Source organism: Myotis yumanensis, unplaced genomic scaffold, assembly GCF_028538775.1.
Source record: "Myotis yumanensis isolate MYYU_CA2020_CCGP unplaced genomic scaffold, mMyoYum1.0.hap1 SCAF_4, whole genome shotgun sequence".
In the NCBI taxonomy this organism is placed as follows: domain Eukaryota; kingdom Metazoa; phylum Chordata; class Mammalia; order Chiroptera; family Vespertilionidae; genus Myotis; species Myotis yumanensis.
The window spans coordinates 21513663-21519250 of NW_027223755.1; the positions used below are offsets into that span (position 1 = coordinate 21513663).

The window sequence follows — 5588 nt, forward strand, 5'->3', positions numbered from 1 at the left end:
TACTAAACTCATAGGCATAGGTCTTATAGAGGATTTTATGAATTTGACCCCAAAGGCAAGGGGAATAAAGGCAAAAATAAATTAATGGGATTATATCAAACTAAAAAGCTTCTGCACAACAAAATAAACCACCAACAAAACAAAAAGGCAACCAATGAATGGGAGATGATATTTGCAAATAACAGCTTGGCAAGGGATTAATATCCAAAATATATAAATAACTCATACAATTCAACAACAAACAAACAATCCATTTTTTAAAAAATGGGCAGAGGACCTGAACAGACACTTCTCTCAACAAGACATACAAGTGGCCAACAAATATATGGAAAGATGTTCAAACTCACTAGCTATTAGGGAAATGCAAATTGAAATCACAATGATATATCACCTCCCACCTGTTAGAATGGCTATTATAAATAAGACAAATAATAGCAAGTGTTGGTAGCAATGTAAATGTGTATAGCCACTATGGAAAAGAATATGGCAATTTCTCAAAACACTAAAAATAGAGCTACCACATGACCCAGCAGTCCTTCTTCTGTGCATCTACTCAAAAACTAAAAAAAAAAAAAAAACAAATAGAAAAACAAAACAACACAAAGAGGTATGTTCCTTAGATCACTCCTTCCTGCTGGTGAATGCCTCGGAGTAAGCATCATTGGAATTTCCCCTGTTGCAGTCATCAGGTCTAAGTCTGAGTCTCCCAAAGAGCCGGAGGAGCTGTGGAAGCTCTTTATTGAAAGTTTGAGCTTTGGCAACCGATGAGAGTCTAAGGAGCCATTTTGAGCAATGGGGAACGCTCACAGACTGTGTGGTGATGAGAGACCCAAACACCAAGCGCTCCAGAGGCTTTGGGTTTGTCACCTATGCCACAGTGGAGGAGGTGCAGGCAGCCATGAGTGCAAGAGCACACAGGTGGACGGAAGAGTTGTGGAACCAAAGAGGGCTGTCTCAAGAGATGATTCTCAAAGACCTGGTGCCCACTGAGCTGTGAAAAAGATTTTTGTCGGTGGTATTAAAGAAGATACTGCAGAACATCATCACCTAAGAGATCATTTTGAACAATATGGGAAAATAGAAGTGATTGAAATCATGACTGACCAAGGCAGTGGCAAAAAGAGAGGCTTTGCTTTTGTAACCTTTGATGACCATGACTCTGTAGACAAGATTATTATTTCAGAAATACCATACTGTGAATGGCCACAACTGTGAAGTAAGGAAACCCCTATCTAAGCAGGAGATGGCTAGAGCTTTGTCCAGCCAAAGAGGTCAAAGTGGTTCTGGAAACTTCAGAGGTGGTTGTGGAGGTGGTTTTGGTCGAAATGACAACTTTGGTCGTGGAGGAAACTTCAGTGGTCAAGGTGGCAGCCATGGTAGTGGTGGATATGGTGGCAGTGGGGATGGATATAATGGATTTGGCAATGATTGAAGCAATTTTGGAGGTGGTGGAAGCTACAATGATTTTGGCAATTACAACAATCTTCAAATGCTGGGCTTATGAAAGAAGGAAACTATGGAGGCAGAAGCTCTGGCCCTTATGGTGGTGGAGGTCAATACTTTGTCAAACCACGAAACCAAGGTGGCTATGGAGGTTCCAGCAGCAGCAGTAGCTATGGCAGTGGCAGAAGGTTTTAATTACTGCCAGAAAACAAAGTTTAGCAGGAGAGGAGAGCCAGAGAAGTGATAGGGAAGCTACAGGTTACAACAGATTTGTGAACTCAGCCAAGCACAGTGGCGGCAGGGCCTAGCTGCTACAAAGAAGACATATGTTGGACAATACTCATATGAATGGGCAAAAAAAACCTTGAGGACTATATTTGTGACTAATTGTATAACAGGTTATTTTACTTTCTGTTCTGTGGAAAGTGTAAAGCATTCAAACATAGGGTTTTATCTAGATGTAATCTATTGCTAAATGTAATAGTCTGATCATGGTGCTGAATAAATGTGTCATTTTTAAAAATGTGCTGTGTAAAGTTAGTTTGCTCTGAAGCCATCTTGGTAAATTACCCCAACAGTGTGAAGCTAGAATTCCTTCAGGGCGATGCCAGGTTCCATTTGAAATTTATTTATAACCTGCTTGGGCACAGAAGCCATTGTCTTCGGAAACTTTGGTTCAGTTGAATTGACAATTACTGTGTTGTGACCTGGAGTTCACCATGAAAAGGGTCACCCAAGCAGAGTCATGGAGTTTATTTGGTTATTAATGATTATTGGCATATCCTCTGCAATGTATCTAAATTGAATTATGGTACCAGATAAAATTATAGATGGATATGAAGCTTGTGTATAATTCATTATCATGTGTAATCAATAAACAATTTACTATCCTCTTGAAAAACAAAACAAAACACAAAAAATATTTATTTCCAAATGAACCGTAAAAAAATTCAACTGGAGCATCCTGAATTCCCAGGTTCTTGTCTCAGTGTTTTGAAGAACGAAGCCACGGATGAAAGGTGAAAGGTGAAAAGTACAGAAACTTTATTGCAGGCAGACGCTACCTCTAAAACCTAATTCTAAATCCTAAGCCTGAGACTCTGTCCCTCCTGGACGGACAGAGGGGCCCCAGAGAAGGGTGATCGCTGCTTTCTTTGTCTTGAGGCATTAAATAGGCTGCAGTTCTTTGTCTGAACCTGGCCCCTTCTTATTGGTTATTGTGTTACATAGAGTTAGTTTTCAAAGCTCAAAGCCCACGTGGTGTCCCCCACCTTCTCTCCCCTTATCTTGTTGGTTGGAGTCACTGTTGATTTACCTTATAGCTCTCCCAGTTGTGTTGGCAGAGAAAGCCTTATCTCATGGCCCTCCCAGCTACTCAGGTCAGGGCTACTTTTGGCCTAACTTATGGTCACCTTAATGGCTCAGGCCAGAGATACCCCTGTCCTTGGTTTATGGCTGTCTTAATTGCACAGACCAGATATATTTCCATTTACATGTAGCATTTCTTTATTCTCTGTACAAGTAAGATAAACACGCTGGTGCCTTCAAGTCTCCATTATGTATTTCTTCCATGGACCATTTTCATTCCTAAAACTTCCTAAGCCTGCCTAATTAAGCTAGTTAGCTACCCCTTTCACAAAGATATATGCACCTCTGTATTCATTGCAGCACTACTCACAATGGCCAAGATATGGAAACAACCAAAGTGTCATTTGATTGGATAGAAAAGATGTGGCACATATATACATTGGAATACTACCCAGCCATAAAAAGATAAAATACAACCATTTGTGACAATGTGGATGGACCTTGAGAATATTTTGCTAGGCTAATGAGTCAGTCAGAAAAAGCTAAGAACAATATGATTTCCCTCATAGATGGGATATAAAACTGAAACTCATAGACCCAAGAGTGTGGTGGTTGCCAGAGGGAAGGGAGTTGGGGGGTGGTGGAAGGTGAAGGGAGTGTACAGTGACAGTTTGACTTTGGGTGTTGGGTGCACAATGCAATGTACAGATGATGCATCATGGAAATCTACACTTGGAAACCTATATAATCTTATTAACAAATGTCACCCCAATAAATTTAATAAAAATATAATTATTAAAATGAGAGAGAGAAAGAGACACCATAGTCTTCTCTCTTGGATGAAAAAAGGGCCACATGCTAACTTGACTAACTCAGGGAATGAAGGCCTGCTTGTTTGCCTTGCAAACTGAAGAGACCTAAAATAACTACAAAGGATGGTCTGAAATTAAAAAGCTCTAATTGAAAAGCAGTTTATAGTGGGTAGTCCTGTCCTAGGCCAGTATCTTCCTTGACAGTGATCAACTTTGATCTTTACTGAGCCTATCATCTTTTTGCATCTAAGATAACATACCTATGAAATGTTAGGATAACTTGTAACATCCCTTTTTCCGGATCCCTCAGGGCACAACCAAATGTGCTTGAGCTCCAGGATGGAGACTACAAATTCCTTCATTGTTATTGTTATGTTAATTGTTGACTAATAATTACCCTGTACCTATCTAAGTAAAAGAAGTATGTATCTATCATTTCACTTTTTATCCAATCCCAGAGGATTCCCTTCTTGCTTTGTTTTCTCCTGATTCCCTAATATATCACAAATGGATTTCATGTAACCCACTAACCCACGTATGTCTCCTCCTTTGATTGTAATGTATAAAACAAAATGAAAAACTGCCATTCTCAGGAGCATTCTCCCAATACGTTGAGATTCTGCTTCCAGGCAATTGTGAATAGCTTGATTAAAAAACAAAAACAAAACAAAACAAAAAAACTCACAAAGATTCTTTACAGGTTTGAATGTTGTGTTTTGCAGCACTACTCATAATGGCCAAGATATGGAAATATCTTGTTTGTTAATATCTCCATGTGACCAGCAAGGAAAGGCCATGTGAGGACACAGGGAGAAGGCAGCTGCCTACAAATCAGGAAGAGAGCTCTCACTAGAAACCAATTGGCTAGCCCCTTGATTTTGGACTCCCTAGTCTCTAGAACTTCAGAAATAAACATCTGTTGTTTAAGCCATCCAGTCTACGGTATGTTGTTAGCCTGAGTAAATTAAGGCAATGGGTTTTATAGCCACATGAATCCCCTCCCCTGGTCTAAGAAACTTCTGACTAGGTATATTACAGCAACGGTGAGGAATAAAAGACCTACTAAGAAAATACCAGTCACCCACCGAGATTTTTAAAAGCCCCAAATACCGCTAGGAACCGCTACTTACATCACTAGCTCACACTAACAAGCACTGTCACAGTCAGTTTCACAAGCCGCCTGGAACTCCTGTCTCTAGGAGGCTTTGACAGCTGATGGAGACACTGCTGGTAGGCCTAGCCACTGAGGATCTTCCTCAGGAAATGTTCCTGTCAAGTGTGTCTACGTCTGGGAAGGGGCACTGCTGTCAAGCTCAGCCCTTAGGAAAAAGCAGGCCCTGTACCTTCACTTTTAGAAAGAAAGGGACTCAATGATGAAGTATTAAAAAACGCTTGACATGATAAAACTGAAGAACTAGAGAGTGTTTAACTTGGAAATTTTCACATTTTGGTGATATGGTAAATCCATTTAAATATCTGAAGCCATCCATCACAAAGAAGGTATTCACTGTGTTCTATGGTGTCTCAAGAGATAAAATTAGAATATACAGGTGGAAGCTTCAGGAAGGCAAATAATGACACATCATAAAAAACCCTTTTTTTAAACTTTTAGAACTATCCAAAGGTAGACTTTAACAGCAATGACTTTTTTTTTTTAACTTGTTAGTTTGAAATAATTTTAGATTTACAGAGTAATTGCCAAAATGTGCAGTGTTCCAAAGTCCTTCGTCCAGATTCCCTGTTGTCAACATCTTACAGAACCATATAATAATGATCAAAACCAAAATAATAATATTGATAGAATGCTATAAACTAAACTACACAATTTATTTTTATTTTGCCAGCTTTTTCCATTGAAGTATTTTTTTCTGTCCCAGAACCTAATTTAGGATTTTTAGTATCTATTAAACCTTGCTACTTTATAACTAAAGGCATGAATTAAAATTGTATTACCGTGTTTGTTGTTATAATAGCAACACATTAGTTACTCACAACTATTTTGTGACAAGGCAAGTCAAAATTCAT

General features: G+C 39.2%; 1 pseudogene; it reads left to right on the top strand.

The window, feature by feature from the left end:
- Positions 1–696: 696 nt before the first annotated feature.
- On the top strand, positions 697–1638 carry LOC139008034 (heterogeneous nuclear ribonucleoprotein A1-like; annotated as a pseudogene).
- Positions 1639–5588: the final 3950 nt, after the last annotated feature.